The 17537-nt window shown below is 38.0% G+C and overlaps 1 protein-coding gene across 1 annotated transcript in view; it reads right to left on the bottom strand.

Annotated features, from left to right (window-relative positions):
- The window catches only part of CNTN1 (contactin 1), a 270079-nt gene extending 252667 nt beyond the window's left edge, over positions 1-17412 (bottom strand). The window contains exon 1 of the mRNA XM_087766507.1: positions 17285-17412. The gene's annotated coding sequence lies outside the window, so the exon portion shown is untranslated. The remainder of the gene's footprint in view (positions 1-17284) is intronic.
- Positions 17413-17537: the final 125 nt, after the last annotated feature.

Raw genomic sequence — 17537 nt, 5'->3', positions numbered from 1 at the left:
TGAAAATACTTTACTTGTTCCACCCCAAACCTTACTCATTTATAAACAACATATTCAATTCCATTCCAAATAAACAAATAATCTGAGTATGCAATTTGAAAACATGGCACTGTATCTCTTCATAAATTCAATTTCTGTATCTTTATGATAGCAAAAATCACAATAAAAATCTTTAGGATTAATAACAGTACTGATATGAAAAGAGTCAGAAGAAAGTAGAATAACTACTTTAAAATGAGCAATTGCATTATCAGCAACTGAAGCTCAAAAATACTGCAAAACTATCCAAAAATAAAATGCTACCAAAACCTCTCTTCCCTCCCCCCTCCCAAATATTCAGCACTACGTTTACACATCAGTCAATAAAGTTTAGGGGAACACAGGTACTATCTGGTATCTGACAGCCACTACTTTTTTCCTTGAATGTCATTAAGCAATAACAATGTAAAAATGGTTCAAATACTTTAAAGCTTGGTCACTAGTCACTCTATTTTAAATCCGTATTAATTTTAATTACTTAGGGAGACAAGAACTGTTACATACAAAGTAGCTTTCATGAAACAACAATAGCTTTTTTTTTTTTTTTTAATGTCACAGTAGCCTTAGTTAAGCATTGTTTACATGGCCTTTTGGTAGCCTGTAAAATCCTAAACTTTTTTACTTACTACAAACTGAAGCATTCAAATATTTACAAACTGAAGTATTCAAATATTTATACACAATATGTCAATATTAACAGTGGTGAAAAATTCAGATTGTTAGTTACATTACCATAATCATTCAGAACAAAAATGGAAACAGAAGATAGACACAGATATTAATTTCCTGTGAGAACACAAGTTTTAGTTAATTTTCATTAAAACTAATTGTCTAATTTACTTGCAGGTTCTTAGAAAATTATCTCAAGACTCAGAGTTATAAATACACTATTTAAAAACACGGTTTAGTGATTCCTAAAGAACCTGAATTAGCTTTTTTTTAAGAATGAATGGAATTCACAATTCACTGTAGAGTTACAAAGTATGGAATGCCTCCATAATTACCGAGCTATTCATCACATAAAATTGACAACCCCATACAGTGAAACCCATCAAGTGAACACTCTGCAGCCAATATGCTTGAAGGTACATATCAGAGCCAAATGAAATGTTCAGGTAATTAAGAGTCTTGAAATGAAATTAAAACATCTCTCTATGTTGCCATCTATATCTAAAGGATGTATGAAATGCTAAGCACCCACAGACATCAAAAAGCAGAGAAATAACCTATCTGACTTATACAATGGTAAATCCAACTAGTTTGATGTCTAATGCCAACACTCACAAGAGATTCAATTTTTTTCAGAGGTGAAAAGCACAACTTAAATTTATCCGCATGCTGAAGTATTCAAGTTGCCTTTAGCAAGCATCAAAAATGAAATTTATTCAATCAGAAGAAGCATTTAAAACTTCTTCTTCCAATATATTGTTGTTCTATTTGCAGCTAAATCAATACACAAAACAGAGCTAGTGAAATGGCTTTTGCGAAGCAATAAAGTTAAGCTTAATTTGCATCCTTGTTCTACATATCTATCCATGGAAAGCAATATGGTATTACATGATAAAATTCAGAGATCATTTAATGGGATATGGCCATTACAAGTTCTGTATAACATAATGCCAATATTGCCTGAGAATCTACGTAGGTACCTAAAGAGACTTTCAAGCAGCTAAGACAATAGGTTATAAGGGGATCCTCTTAGGACAGGGTTCAGATATTGTTCAGGCACACAGAAATATAATACATGAAAAGAATTTTATGTATTAAAAATAGCTGATAGAACAGTATTGGATAGTATTGACAGAACAGTAATTGTAAGCTCTTACATTTCCAGGTCAGATGTTTTCCTGTTACTTGCAGTGAACAAATAGTACTTTGAGAGCTGTCCAATTAATAGCAGCTAAAAAGCTGAATTAATTTACTCTTTTGTGTACAAAATGCTATGTAAATTACTTCTCAACTTCAAAGTTGTCTGCAGATAAGGCTCATTAAAATCAGGTTTATGTCAGTGCCACTCCCTTGACGTCAGCTAAATTATTCCCAATGCATACTTCCTCATGTGTGATTAATGTCAGACCTAACAACCAGCTAATCACAGTGGAAATCCGTAATGGCTTCTCGTATTTCTTTCTAGGAATTATAAGACCTGCAGAGGGTGCAACATGTCTTAAGTTATGGTAAACAACTAGATTTAACTTCTTTCCATTTTCAGCATCAGCTGGAAAGTTTCACAGTAACATAAGCTTCAAGAGCAGGATTCTGAATGATAAAAAGTTTGGTAAAATGGAACAAAATTTACTAATATTTGTGACTGAGAAAGGGGAAGGACAATCTTGAAATAAAGGTGACTACTTCTACAGAAATAGTTCACAAAGTTATAACAAATATATTTGCTATTGCCATTCAAATTGCATAAACGAAGTTAGAGAAAATTGTCGTGAAATGCATTTGATGTAACAAGTTTCTCGTTAGTATTTTAATAAGAATTGGAAAATGGGATTGAACTTGGTCCCAATGGAACAAATAATAAAACCTCCACAGAAGTATATTAGAAAACAAAAACAAAATTCAAACTGATTGCAGTTCAATTCCAAATGTAAAATGAAGATTGAAAGAAGGGTGAGAAAAATGTTTCACAGGTCAATGACTTCCCATTGCAGTTTCATGCTGAAGTACCAGTTGTCCAAGAGTTGCGTTGTCATAAAAACCCCGTCACTGGGAGTTTCTGTAAATGGACTCTACAGGTGCGGATGAGTAACAGTCACCAGAAAACAGCAGGCTAGAAAGAGCAAACATACATGCCGAGAAGAAGGGTGTAAAAGTCTACCAAACACTAACAGGCTCTGGAGATTTGTCACCCTGTTGCACCTTCAAGGAATGAAAGACCCAGAGTCTGCTGAGCATGTACAAGGCCACCAGGACATGCTGGCACCAATGAAGGGCTGTGCAACTCGGACCACATCCGAGGTGGCAGTGGCAGCCGTCAGAGACGCCAGGACTGCACGAGCTGCTGAGGAAACAAGGGACCCCGAGAGGGACTCTGCACACCTGCCTAGAAGCCACTGTCACGCCACTGCAGCTCTCCCCTGTGAGTAAACAGCTGGGCTGGCCTCCACCTGGGTGACTGTGAGTGACTGCGTGTGCGGCGGTGTCTGTGCGATAGTGTGTACCTGTGGGTGCGAGAACAGCGGGAGGGAATAAGCAAATGTGCCGTGCGAATAGTTATCTGCTTTTAATAATAGGTTGATTCTATTAATAATAAAAGCTTAATTAATAAAAGTTGTTCTGATAAATTTTCATTGGGATCTGTCTCTCCCTGACTCCCCTATCAGGGAAAGGAGAATTTACAAGTGTGTTTGGATGCTCTAAATGAGATCAGGACCCAATCTCCTACACACCCTGACATGCATTACAATACCTGCAGAATAATGTATTTTTTTCAACATGTGGTTTTGTTCTTCATACAATTTGTCTCTGAAAATATACTCAAAGAAATGTTTTATTAAGACTTAGAAGAAATGGTACTACAAACTCCAAGACATTATCAGCTCAGATCTCGTATCTGATGCATGAAGGGACTCCTCTAAGCTCACGGAATGCCAGATTTCTGTGAATTCTGTAATTCTGACTTGAAGTGCACTACGATTTGTACCCATACACACTGCCAAAATCTTCAATAACTGTTAGAAGCAAAATACACTTTTAAATGTCTTTCAGCTGTAATATCCTGCAAAACAACTCACTGTTAACTCCACTGTTGCTCCATTTAAAAAACCAAACCAAATCAAACAAACAAAAAAACCACACACCAAACATGTAACCCATATTACATAAGCCTCATTGCTTAATCATCTGTGAAGTCTTAACTGGCAACACTCCTAAATAAGTATTGTATTGACAAATACTATTCTTATGGAATTAACAAGCTTCAAGTGATATTAAAATACAACTGTACTATACAAGTATATTTATGTAGCTAGCTATATAAAATATAAACAAAATAAGTTGCATAATTGCTGTATCAATGTTTTATTGCTAAAAGGGGGTGATGGTGGGGTGTTCTTCTTTCAGATGAATAAGACCGTGATTCTCGGACCCAAAGTAACAAGAGTAATATAGGCTTAAGAGGGGGAAAAAAAGCATTGACGCCAAAGGTATGCAAAGTTAGAACACAAGATGCACGTCAAGTCGGGAGAGCGTTACAAAGAGAATCTAGCATTTGCTGATACCACTTTCAAGACAAATCCTTTAGTCAGCAACATGCATAATTACATTGTTTTAAACAAAAAGTAAAGACAGAACCTGTATTTTATTAGAAATTCCTAAATGGTTTCAAATATAAATATTATATAAAGAACAGTTATTCGTCTGTCCTAACAATGATGTATTTCTTGAAAGAAAATTCCTTGTATCATGAATTTAACGGAGGAGCTGGAGTGTTCAATGAGGAAGACCCCAAGCTATTCCTATGCTTTCCGCACATTCATTTATGGTTTTAACTGTACCATTTTCACTTTGCAGCCTTTCACCAGGTTTCTATACCTACTTAGTGGACCTTATTATTTCTATTTGTACAAAGTATGTTTGTACAGCAGCCTGATTCTGAGTGACACACAGAAGTGCTGCTTCAATGAAAATTTATTTATAAGCATATTCCTAATGAATCATCTTAACGATAGAAATAACTTGCAATAGAATATTGCAGAATAATATTTTCTTCTCTAATTTGCAGAAAGAGAACTTTTCTTCCTCATTTTCCAGTAAATGGGAAGAAAAAAAAGGAGCAAAGAATCATATTTTCAGATGCACAGTAGAGAAACGTTATTTTTAATGGAGGGAAAAAAGGAGCCATTCTTTGTATAACTGCAAACTGACAACTTTATTTTTCCTTGTACAGGAGTATCTTTTGCCACTCATTTCACACAGGTACCCCCCAAGATCTTCCCAATTGGCACGCACTCTAACTTTCAAACATTCTTAGACTGGTTTTCAAAAATATTGGCGAGACTGAGCTGTCAACTCTTAGTTGGTTCAGCAAAACACAAGCCATTCTGTTGACAACTACTTCTTCCTCATGCTGCCTACATGTATGCACTCTTTCTTTGAGAAAACTGAATAATAGTTGATTTTCTCTTGAAAAGGAAAAGAAAAAGAACTTGTCTTAAAAAGACTATATTGTAGCCTAAGAGAGGGAGGCAATTTCCTTACCCAACTTCTGTGCCAATTACCAAGCTGTGCAGCTTACAACTCTCACTTATTGGAAGCTAGCACCTGCCAACTTTCACTAGACCAACAGAGAAAAGAGACACAGTAATGTTTATGTACACTTCTGCTGTCAGAATTAACAAAAAAAAAAAACACTACTTGCAACTGTCTGTAAAACCATAAGAAAATATTTCTAGAAGTCTGCAACAAATATTTCTGCTTTTATATCACATTGAACTGAGAAAACATTTAAACCCAAAGCTCTGGATGAGCAATTTAAGAAACTGATCTATAAAGGATTCCTTCATTGCTTTCAGCTGTCTTCTAAGGCAGCCTTCTAGGTTTCACTAACTGAAAAACAAGAATACAGATGTTTCTACTTATCTACACACAATAATACAAAACTTGGCAACTAAAAGCTCATCCTTGTAAGTGTCCCTATCTTCCTACAAACTAACTGAAATACAAATTAATTGGCAGACTACAATTCCTCCCCCAGAAGTGCTCCAATTATAGACAGTAAGTCACAAATGCATGCAAAAATGTGTGTAGTATGCCAAATAAGAAATATTATCTGTATTTGTAAACATTTATAATGCAGAAGTATAGGAAGATCGATAAAATTCTTTAAAATATAACAGCAACAACTGAACTACAAATACTTAGACAACAGGACATTTTGTGCAAGCAAAAGTGAAAGGTTTTAACAAAAAACATAGTCCATAGTTTCTGTATATTCAATCATCATGCAATTTATTGAATTGCTTGGCTTGAATTAAAGCTTCAGATTTTTTTCTATTAAATCTCCACATAATGATTAAAAAGAATAATCCTGCTATATTAATTTGCATCTTTGATTTGATTATATGCTCCTGTACTTAATACAGGAAAATCTGTCCCTATCTGGTATCACAGTCATCTTCATCTTTCTTTCTTTATTTTTTTAGGGATTTTGAGAGATGTCAGGCTTACAGTTCAAATTATGAATTAGGTATCAGGTTTCCATATTACGTCCTCAGATCAGCTAAAGCCCATAATCTTGGCCTGGCAAGCCTTCTGAGATGCTGCTGTTTACCATTCAATGAACAGCAAACACATTCACAGACCAAGTCAGGACCTCCAATTCTTGAGTGCCTTTCACAAGAACAAAGTCTAAAAGACAGCTACCTCTAAGCAGACAGATAATTTCACAGGTAACTATGTTCCAAATTGGAAGAATCTTGAAAGGCCTAACATGACAACTGCAGGAACATAAGAATTGGCTGCACTCCTACTACTTGTTGAAATCTGTCTCAGGTGACTCTCTGTTTTTGAGACACAGTCAGTAAATTTATAGGTAGTCCTAATCCAGACTAGGACAAAATCAGACTATTTCTTTTAAATCATTGATGTGAATTTAACCTCATGCAGACAACTTTAGACTGAAGTAGAGAACAGGCTAGGCAAATTAAGAAATGCGTGTTAGCACTCGTTACCTATTACCTCCTCTGACCCAGCTTCTCATCACTCTCTACCCCTAGGAGTGAGATCAAGTTTACCCAAGGGGTTCTCCCCAGGCCATCAAGAGAACTTCCAGGGAAGACGAGAGAACCACCCAGGATGAAAGGCGGGTTTACAAGTTTTAATAGGCCATGAATTCAGCAACAAGCATGAGCACAAACAATACTAACATATCCAGCAACAGAAAATTTTGCTATTTGCCATTAAGATTAAATAACATTTTAAAATATTACCCAAATGCACACATTGGCATTTTTTTCACATGTAGTAAACAGATTCCCAGGGAAAGACCCCATAGAATGGGAATAATGAAGTCAGAATAAAAAACAAAAAACAAACAAAAAAAACCCTGTAGATTAACAGACAAAGCCACAAACATAAATACACTTTTTATGTAAGTGCTTAGCAACATCCTGAAGGACTGTTTAGAAGCAGCACAAGTGTCTATCTTCCATGAGGTTACTCCAAACACCTAAATAATGTTATTCTATGCTACAGTAAACATCTTCAGCCAGAGAGTGCTCAGTCCAGCCTAAAACCTGCATCTGGATGATAAAGGTTAAAGGCCTAATGCTAACAGCTAATAAAAAATCCTCCCATTTAAATCTGCCTATATTTAACTCTGAAAAGCCCTTACTGAATTTTGTGTTCTGGCAAAACTTTTAGATGAATAAGACAAAGTGACAAGCAAAAAATTATTGGGAACTTGTATTTAACAACTGATTCTCCTGGAGCAGGCAGGAATTAGCCCATGGACTCTCTGGAATGATGACCGGTGTTTTATGAAACTGAACTGGAATTACCCTGCCAGTAAACCAAAATTTCCAAAATGTAGTTTATTAGCTATACAGATAACTGTATTTCCCTTTGAATTATTTTATTGTCTTAGATTACAATGTCTCCAAGTCAAGCCGCCAAATAACTGCTCTTTGGCTGCTTGCACACCCCATTAAATAGCACAGTATCTAGCTACTACCCACACAATAAATGTTTCCCCCTTTTATAAGAAGAGATTTGGTATCTATAAAAAAATATTAATACCTCATTAACCCTGAAAACCCTTGAAAAATAGGCCAAGAATATCCTAACTGTTTGGAGTGCTTTAGTTTAGACAGTCACAAACAAGTATCAAAACAGTTCGGCCTAGAAGTGTGCTGACCTGAGCAATGGGCTGTCTAGAGACAGGTGCCAAACTGCTGAAATAAAAATTACATTTCAAGGTGCTCCATATCCTTCACGGTACTTCTATTAATCCACCAGTTTTTCTTCAAGCTGGTCGGCAAAGAATGTCTGAAAGCTGAGTAGTTCTGTAACATAATCTGTGCTTCGATAGTATTAAATAATAACACAACATTCTCATTGGTTTATGTGGTATATTAGAATTTTTTGACAGTGGCCAAAAAGTCATATATATTTTTTCCATACTTTCCTTTCTTCTCTTATCAGACCAGTACCAGTAAACCTTAGCATAGGTGCGGAAAAAGAGAGCTTGGTGTTAAAAGAAAAAAAAAAAAAAAAAACAAACCACACCACCACACACATGGGAAACATTAGTGACTATATGCAGATTTTATCTAATCACTGTCAGTTTGCAACATTGCCAAGGATAAGATCAGCTAAAAAATATTCAGTAGGCCACAAAAGCTTGCTACATGAATGTAAATAAAACTGAGGTAATACGTAAGTATCTGGTAATACACTAAAGTATGGTTCTTTCAAAGTTGTCCTATATAAAAAAAAATAATCCTAAACCTCTGTGCTTCCTTCTAGTGTATGCATAGGCAAGGACTGAATTACATGAAGCTGCTGTAACTTCAGATACAAACATCACATTGGAGTGGAGTTAATCACTCTGAAGAAAAAAAAAGTCTTTATATCTTTTGAAGGCTTCAAATAAGATCTCATAGTAATGAGACAAAACAGGTTTTATGGTTCAGCCACATTTAAGACTGGGTCAGCTGGTCTGTAGAGAACCCACAGAACGTATTACAATAAAAGAATGCGAGCGGAAATGGGAACAGCTGTGCTTTATTACAAACCTGGGGCTGTTTTAACTACAAAACTTTCTTTATGCCTTTAAGCTTCTGTAGGGGACTCTGCCATTCTGAGCAACAGATTCAAAACTCCCATTTCCACAACAACAAAATACTTGGTTTAGTTAGATTTACGTTTTTCTGTATCTCATCTCTGCAGCTAAGTGCAAATTATTCTTTCTTCTCAGACATACTACTTTCCTTCATGCCCCAAAATCACATTTTGTAATCACACAGCCTAATAATAAATGAACCGGCAAATTGCTGGTAATGAAAACAAAATCATGTCTTTTTCATTCAAAACCCTTTAGTTATCTCAAGTATTTTTAGCTAATAAGACACAGATCACCACCACATTAAAAACAAAAAGCTATTTAATATTTTTAAAACAATTATCCACTCCACTATCCCAGAGGGAGAGTTTACACTGGTTTTGCTCCTGATTCATATTCAATATGATTTTTCCAAGAAGAAACAGGGAGAAATACTTCAGTTCAAGAAAATCCCTCATGTAATGACTCATTTTCTGCACATGTCGGGAGAAGGTCCCCAGGAGAATAAAAAGCATCCATTACCGAGTAAGTATACTTTATTTTTCTTGTTAATGACATTAATACAATGCAAGTACCTCGAAGTACAGTTTACACTGACATTTTAATAATGCAATTAGTAACTTCTAAACTCATTCTTTAAAAATCATCCTACTTGAGATTATCTGCTTCTCTTTGCTTTTGTTATTTTTGGCGTGTTTATTAGAAGTAACTTTCTTCTTCAGTCCACTGTCTTCAGACAAACAGAAGTGCATGGGGGGGGGGGGGAGACCATGCATATAGATGTTTGTGTATGTATACAAATAATGTTAATGTCATGGTGACTGGATGAAGCCAGATCAATGCATCAGATGAGACAGTTATATATTTTTTCCATTATGCATTTTTTTATAATTTTAATTAGCTTTTATGGATGCTTTCCAAATTCTTATTTTGTAAATACTAGCTACTTAAAAGGAAATTAATTCTTCATCGAAACTGCTAATACTATGCTTACACAGATAAAGTGTTTATAAAAAGACAAGAATTTTGAGATAAATTGGTTGTGATAGGAATTATTCACCATATACTGTAATTTTTCAGTTAATGCATCAGTAAATTTTGTAAAAATCTACTTTTCAATGGGGCAGATCAACATAAAGAAATGAAAGAGGCAATGAACTATGATGATGAGCCAGAGAACTGAGGATCTTGCCCAGCTTTCCCTCCATAACTCTGAGGATAAGCCTTTTCTCCTACACTGACTTAAAAAAAACAAACAAGCAAAAAAAAACCAAACCCAAAGTATCCATCTGACAAGACCTAATGCAAAACTTAAATGGAAGATGTTTAAACAACAAAGTATAACTGAGCTATCACTCCAGTTCTTTAGAAGTCAGCATTGGCACTGTTCCACTAGTTATTCTTTAATGGGTTGGGTTGGTTTTTTTTCAATAGCTGGCACAGTTCTGTGTTATACAAAGAGTCAAGAAAGAAATTAAAGCAATCAAAAAGAAATTCATGCATAATTTTTTTAAGCTCAGATAATGCTGAACTTTCACAATAATCAGTCTTTAGTTTGTGACTTTCAAAAACAACCTATTACAGTCAAGCTGTAGACTAACTTTGCCGTTATGATGGCCTGATTATGCCTTTTCCAGCTATATCATTGCTACACCTAGTGTACGTGGCAGAACTGGATACTTTTTCAAAACATTAATATGTTAAAAATTTTTGAAAAATTACAGGGCCAGGAAAAATCAGAGGGAAAAGGTATAATAAAAATCAAGAGCAAAGAGAGTTCAGGAAGTGACAAGAAGAAGGGGAAAAAGGAGCGTTTCAGAATGCCTGGCTTCCCAAGATTTATTTCAACAGCAGCTGGTGTCCCTTGGAGCGCCTTTATAATGAAAATCTGAAGTGGAAACTGTTCAATATTCCAAAGTTCATTTTTATAAAAGAACTAAACTGTAGACAGCTGACAAAAGGGGAGGGAGCTGGGCTTCTGGCAATAGTACGAGAAAGTGATGGCCTTATTCTTCACAAGAAGAAATACAGAAACCAAAAAACGTATATTTCTAGCTGCTCATTTATCTTAATCATTATTTTCTTTTTGCTTTGCTCAAAAATGTTCCTAGTGAAAAAATGCAATACTTTTAGCTAAAAGTACTACTAGCAACAGCAATGAGTCTTCTAAGTTCTAGAAACAGCAAGCCTTATCAACAGGTAAGTTATCCTACTACGCACTTTTAGAAGTTCACTAATAATGGTTGGTAAAAGAAAATACAGATTTGATCTTCAATATGTCCAGACATTTAATTTCTTTTCAACTTTATTTTAGGTCTTATGAGTGAGTAGTTGGCAAGACACTGACTGCCTTTATCAAAACAAAGTCAGCTTTATTTCAAGTTTCAAAGAAAGCATACTAGTTGGAAATCTGGTTATCTAGAAGGAAGCCTTCATTAAGAAACATTTAGGGTACAAGGCAGCTTCTCTTTTCTCACACAAGAAACAAAATGCATTATTTTATTTATCCTAAACTGTGATTAGGCTTCAACATGAAAAGCCTGAACAGACATAGTGAAAAACAAAACTATATGCGAAAGATGAATTTATAATATTCATAAAATCAAGACAGCTTTCAAAAAATTATGTATTCATCACTGCATCACATATTACTTGATTATAAGCAGGCACTCCAAAAAATCATTGGGTTTTCAGAACACAGAAATTTAAAATGACAGGGACTTCTCTCCCAGTTGTGGTAAATCCAGAATTCCCCATCTCACTGCAGCTGATGTGTTAGTACCAGTCACTCTTCTGTCCTCCCGTCCCTCTACTTGAGACACAGTACCTAGTTATCTTCCTCATTCAGCAAGCACCGATCATTCCCAGAAAGATTAGCACCTTAACTAGGTACAACATTGAGACAACATTAACAGCCTGTTCCACTTACCAACATCCAGTGTTTGTTTTAAACATTTACATTCAGATTAAGTGTGTGAGATTTTGTTTGAAAAATAAAAATTTCATAACATAAAACAGATGTATTAATAAAAGCAATCATTTCTTCTGATGAAACTGAAGAGGTATCATTACTTAAGTACTACAACTTGTTACAACATACCAATGTTAACTGACCAAGCTTCTGAATCCTGTTATTATCTCCCATAAAACAGACATATAACATCAAGCCTACCTAATGCACGCAGCAAATCTAGCAGTGCATTTAAATACAATTATCAATGAAAACTAAAAAGGGAATTCAGTCTGTAACTTTAAATATTTCATTCAGACATTAAACATTTTGCCTGTTGGCATAGCTATCCTTCCCCTTTCAGAAATTACTGTTCAGACTGTATATTTATGTTTCCCCCTTATAGAGAATGACAGGATAACGTCATAGGGTAATTCACATTGTAAGGGACGTCAGGAGGTTTCTAGCCCAACCTCCTGCTCAAAGCAGGGTCAACTAAGACATCAGATCAGGTTGCTGGGGGCTTTATCCATTTGAGTCTTGAAAACTTCCAAGGAGGGCAACTGCACAACTTCTCTGAGTAATCTGTTTCAATGCTTAACTGAATATATCAACACATTTCCTTGATTTTTACAAACATTAAATTTAGCAGTTGTTAAGCTGAAGTGCATTACTCAAATTTTATGGATAAGAAAAACAATTTCATGCAGAAACTAAACCAGCAGGAAATTCAAGTGTATGCCTAACAACTTTGAGTACTGGCTTGACCAGGAATCAACAGCAACTTAGTTACACTTGTGTTCAACTATTTTGCTAAACTGGAGAAAACTGAATTGTCTAGGATAAAGCAGGATGTTTCCAATAAAACTATGAAAAGAACACCCATCTCATGACTAAATCATGATCTCCATGCTACAAGCTAACTCCTTTGCATGGAAACAACACACAATCTGGCCACTATGTGTCAATTATAAAAGCAGCACATAAACACAACCAAAGAATTTGTCAAATATGTGTATTTCTATTTCTTCATTTCAACACTGCACTGCTCGTATGAGGTCTTAAGAAGATTCTCACAATTGTCTCACATGAATTATAATATTCAGTCTGTGGTGCAAACCATAACTCATCCACGCCTCCCCATTCCGGACACGAGAGCTACTAAGTTACTGCAAATAGTATTTTTATCACATCAAAAGGACTACCTTATGTAAACAAAATACTGCGGTGCAGTGGTAACTCCACCAGTCACAGTCTTATTCAGACCTCAATTCAGTGAGAGGCTTACATCTTCTTTTTGTAAATATTTCTCTAAAGTAGCTGTAACAAAACCTCAACATAAAATGAAAAAAATAAGTATAAACCCAAACCAAACCCAAATCATTGGTTATTTCATTTGCCAGCCCAGAAACACCCAAAACATAGCAGAGTCAAGCAAAAATACAGTATATGCTCCAGTCAGAATTGCTGATGTCTCTTCATAATTAGGACTATTTAAGGTGCTCAGCATTTCTCATGTTTACTACTGCTTACAACTTTGGCAAAGTAAGTGTCCTGTCTGTCCTTGCTTTCTGCCAAAGCATATATATAAACGCATACTTACATGCCTCACTGAAAAATTTGTTCAAGGGTTCAATTTTTAAAAGGAACAATGGAGGAAAAACACATTAATTTTCTTCTTCTTTCTTTCAGCAAAAGTCTTTCACTTCAAAAAATGCTAGTGACTGTGGTTTGAAGCCATCAACATAAGCAAGCTTTGAGTTAATGCTACGCTTTCCTGTATCTCTAAAAATGTACCAAAAATTAACCAACTTCTAAGTACTGTGTTGTTTCAGTGCAGAAGAACAAAAGCTACCTTATGATCTATGAAGAGGAGTAAAAATGGAGACAAATGTCTGGTAAAAGCACAGAAAAAGGGACTGGAGACAGAAGAGAAGGAGACTAGACAGGACTGATGTGGCAAATCAAAAAGAGGAAGCTCTGAGGAATAAAGAGAAGTAAATGGAAGGAATGCTGACAAGCAAAAAAACAAGGAGAGACAGGACCGGCTGAGACAAGAAACCGAAGACAAATTTGGAATGGTCAAGACCAGGAATACCTAAAAAATGAAGACTGACTACGGGAGGATAAGGAGACTGTCATTAGGATACATGTAAAAGGATGAAGTGAATAGGGCTGTACTCGCAGAAGACTGGCAAAAGAGCCCTCACCCACCATGACACGTTCTCTCTGAAGCCTAGAACAGAAAGGACTCTAGTCTTTCACCACTTTTCCACTATCAGAAGTACCTGTGCAAATGCTCTACAAACTATGCCATTCTGCTTTACCACTGGTGTATATAAAAGGGACTGCACTCTCATAATGCTATCACTCACAATGCTAAAAGTTCAAGAGCTTTTGCAAAGGATTCAACTTTTCCAATCCTGTTGATAACCACTGTGGGTCCAATACAGTAACACAAGAAGAAATGTTACTTTGAGAGCTGAAAATTTTCTATGTTATCTTGGGGTTTTTTTTTGTTTGTTTGTTTGTTTGTTTTTTTTAATTCCCTTAAGTTTCATTTTCTAGGTTTTAAGAAAGTATATGGGACATGTATGCACATTTTACCCCACAAACAACATGAAAGAATATTATTAAGGTTACTAAATCAACCACTCAAAAGTTATAAAATGACAAACACTGTTGTCTGTGCAACCATAATTCACTTCTCTTGAGTGCGTACATTTTTATACAATATTTAAATAAACATGTACTGCTTCTCCAAAGTTACCTTGCCTCATTCAGTGCACAAGATGAGCATGCACAGAAGATGATACAGAACGTAATGCAGGTAGAACTCTTGTCTTACCTAGTGAAGAAATGTGTAGTTAATGAGGCAGGGCTTGCAGAAAGAAAAAGGGACAGGGGCTCTGTAATACGCCACAAAGGCTCTAACCATTAAAGCCCTCCCTTTTGTAGTTTCCCCCATTCCTCTTGCACGCTATTTAACCCAAAACTTCCATAGTTTGTAATTAACTGTGAATTCCTCTTTTTCCCATCCACTCTGCAGATACATTCACAGATGTGTGGAGCACTCAGGACTGTTACTAAAAGCAGTGGCAGTTGTAACTTGAGCAAACATATTTAGAAGAATTGTAGAAATTTCAAACTGGACACCAAAAATGAGTGAATACTTTTCACCTAACCCTCTGTGCCTCTGTTCACCATCTGTAAAAGTCTTGTCTCATCTTAGGTAGCATTTGATAACCTAATAATTATTTGTGAGGCATTCTGATCACTCAATGATAAGCACTTTAGCAAAGCCCATACAGATGTTATCAGTTCTGTCTTCAAAGCAGAGTTGAGTACTGTGGAGTAAATAAATCATGGGCTCACAGAGCGATCAATGAAAAATACTGAATTGTTTTAAGTGAGCTCCATCTATCCCATGCACTAAATGAGACAGGGTTCCTGCAGACAGAAAATAGTATGTGATCATGTAGTTAAGACTGTATCAGAAAGACATGCTCAAAACGGCCCTTATAAGCTCTTTGTTCCACAACCTTAATAATGTGGGATTTCTTCTACAGAAGGTGTTTAAGATACTTGATTTAAGATTCTATGAAATCAAGTAAGTTCTTGCATTACCATGCAGCTGTGTTGCATTACTTTTTGGTGTCTGTCAGAAGTAAAACTGGAAATCTCTTATTAGTTTAGAATAGCACTGCAGATAATACAAACATGGACAATGGCTGAAGTGTTTTGCTTAGCTTCTTATTTTTACTTTTTGCAAAACTTAGGGATGGGTAAGGTATATTTTGATGCAATGGCAACTATCTCTGAACACAAATACAAAAACTAAGCAACTGATGCTGATAATACACATTCAAATGGAAACAAACGAAAAAGGGCTCCATACTACCAACAGGCTCCTCCAACATTAAGGAAAGTTCTTATTAAAGAAATTTTGGTCAATTACTATTATTTATACAACATGCACCAAAGATCATCCTTTCATAGGGATCTGCATAATATCTGCACTGCAAGAAACATATTTAAAAGGTACTAATGGTAGAAGAAAAAAATTGAGAATTTTTATAATTTCAGGTTATTTCAGAAAGCTTTCTCCTGCTCTTATGCAATTTAAAGTCTTGTGTTGTTTTTATTTTTACTGGTTTATGCGTAATTTTATACAAAAGACTGATACTAAGTAAAGTATATTTGTTAACACCTCCTTTGATACAGCCACCTCTGTACAGGTGGCTGCATTTTTAGGCAATTTTTTGCCTAAGTTGTATGCACGGGTAATTACATAACGGTTTACTTTTAAAACCCTAAAGAACCTCTTCAATATATTTTATGTGCTTTAATACAATAGTTTACTTTCATTACTAAATGGAGCATAGTTGATCAACGGCATACATAATCTCTGGTAGGTTTTATAAGCAGAATTAAGCAGGGCTTCATAGAGCAGATGGAATTCTTAAAAAGCCCCTCACTCAGTCTGCAGCTCAGGCACGGCATCACGGCTCAGCCCCTTCAGGTGACTTTTAGCAGAGCTCAGCAATGGCAATGTCCGCAAGTGGTATTTCTGTTCTCACCAGCAGGTGTTACTACAGTCAGTCTGAATTACTGCCGTTTACGGAAAAGTGACACAGAAAAGAAGCATAATTAGCATTTTACAAGGGGAAAACAAAGTGAAACACTGTTATTTTTACCGCAAGAAGGTGCAGTGAAAAAACCTCCCTTTTCAGCTGATCACCATTAAATACACCCAAAACGCGAACGAGGAGAGACGGAGCAGGGCTGCCCCTGGGCGTGCAGGCTGCTCTGCAAGACAACCCGCGCAGCAGCGGCGCTGCCGAAACGATGCGCTACAAGGAGACAGCACAGAGACATTTTTCTACACGCTGCCAAAATCCGTACGTGCGCCAGCAAGAACCAGAGGCGAGGCGGAGGGTCAGGTTTTCCCTGCGGCAGCCTCCCCGGCCCCGCGGCGAGCCGTGCGCCGCAGGGATGCGGGGCAGCCTCGCCTCTCCCCCCGCGCCGGCGAGGGGACCGCGTTGGCGAGCGGATTACCCAGGGAAGGCGGCCCGTTTTCGGCAGCCCCGGGCTCCGCGCAACCCCGTCCCCAGCGCCCCGTCGCCCTGCGAGGGGGCGGCTCCTCCCTCCCTCCGCCCTCCCCCCCAGCAACGACCACCGCCCCCGGCCGCCTCACAGGAGCGGGCCCCGCCGCCCGCCCAGGCCCGGGCTCCGGTACTGCGTCCGCGGGGGAGCTCGGGGCTCTCCAGCCGCGGGGCGAGGGGCCGCGGCCGCCCGCCGCCCCACACCTGCCCCACCTCCCCCGGCCGCCCCGGGAAAGTTGGCTGCCCGGCCCCGCTGCCGGGGGCTGCTCTCTCCCCTCACAGGAGGCAGCGCACCGGCGGCGGCTCTTCCTCGCGTCTCTATAGCGGGACCCCGCTGCGCAGAGCGGGCGGGGGGCGCAGCAGCACACCGCCGCCGCCGGGAAGCGAGCCGTACCTTACCTGCGCAGTGCTGCCGCACAGCCGGGCTGTCACCCCGCCGCCGCCGCCTCGGCTGCGCGCACCTGGCTCGGCTCGGCACGGCACGGCACGGCACGGCACGGCACGGCACGGCCCGCCGCCCGCGCGCCCCCCACCGCCGCGCGCGGGGCCGCCGGGGCCGAGCGGGGCGCGGAGAGCGGCGGCGGCTGATTGGACAGGGGTGATGTCACTCGTGCGCGCGCGCGAGGGAGCGCGGGGGTGAGGGGAGGCGAGG

Source organism: Nipponia nippon, unplaced genomic scaffold, assembly GCF_047370975.1.
Source record: "Nipponia nippon isolate SJK-2023a ecotype South Korea unplaced genomic scaffold, ASM4737097v1 scaffold_3, whole genome shotgun sequence".
Lineage (NCBI taxonomy): Eukaryota > Metazoa > Chordata > Aves > Pelecaniformes > Threskiornithidae > Nipponia > Nipponia nippon.
The sequence above is the reverse complement of the archived record's forward strand: the minus strand, read 5'-3'. Positions and strand labels throughout refer to the sequence as shown.